Here is a 1,198-nt window from a genome sequence, read left to right on the forward strand (position 1 = left end):
CGCTGCAGGAAAATTAGATCCACCTGCCTGCGGGGTGGGGCGAGCTCGGTTTCAGCAAACTCTGTAGGAAAATCAGATCCACCTGCCTGCGGGGTGCGGGCGAGCTCGGTTTTATGCCTTGAAGTGCATTTGCAGCATCCCATTGTAAAACTGCCCGTGAACGCAGCGTCAGGCGCTCCTTTAAACAGGAAGGTGCTCTAAGACATCATTGAGAGACTTAAAAGTAACTAAATAGCAGGAAGAGCATGATCTCCTTGGAAAATTGTATTTGGAAACACCAAAAAAGGTAAGATGGGTAGTGTTCTCTGGGTGGAGGAATAGGAATTCGTTTATTTTCTTTTTTTGCATATGTATGTGTAATTTTACCACCACCACTCTGAAAATCACTGAATATCAGAACATCCTCTAAATATCTGAGTACCTAGGGCGGGTCCGAGGACGTCCCCAGGGAAACTCCCTTGTCGGGGCGAGTGGCCCAAAGGGGCCCCTTTGGGATGGGGGAGTGGGGACCTTCCCTCCCCAGGGTTTCCCATCCAAGGAATTTCACTGGAGGCCGGAAGCCTTCAGAAGCGTTTTCCTCCACGCTTGGATGGTTTGCTCGGACTGCCCCAGGTCGTACAGCCCCTGTCACTGAGCAGTGTTTCCACACTGGCAGCCAGCTCCAGTTTCTGAGCTACCAGCTTCAGCCTTGCCCCTGGGGGCTTCTGAAAAAGGCCCACCTGGGCCCCGCGAATCCACATTCTCGTGCTCATTCTGATCCCCAGTGACTCAGGGCCACATGGGAGTCTGGGAAGAAATGGCCTCTGCCGGGGCAGGAGCGTCTGCAGCCATGATGCCCCCAGCCTAAGCACAGAGGGTTGTGCCGTCTCGACGGGAGTGACGGGGCCGCTCCCCACCTGTCACCTGTCCACCCGCAGCATCTGAAAGAGGTGTAGTTGTCAGTATGTTGGCATTACTAGGATCTAATTACAAAACATTTCTATCACCCTGAAAAGGAGCCCTGGATTCACTCCCAGCTCCCTCTCCCCGCAGGCTCTGGCTGCCCCCAATCTGCTTTCTGCCTCCATAGAGCAGCTTATTCCAAGCATTTCACATGAACGCCATCACAGGACACATGGTTGCTTTCATGTCTGGCTCCTTTCACCATATATATATACATATATATACACACACATATATATACATATACACACACACA

Source organism: Colobus angolensis, unplaced genomic scaffold (genome assembly GCF_000951035.1).
Source record: "Colobus angolensis palliatus isolate OR3802 unplaced genomic scaffold, Cang.pa_1.0 Scaffold358, whole genome shotgun sequence".
Lineage (NCBI taxonomy): Eukaryota > Metazoa > Chordata > Mammalia > Primates > Cercopithecidae > Colobus > Colobus angolensis.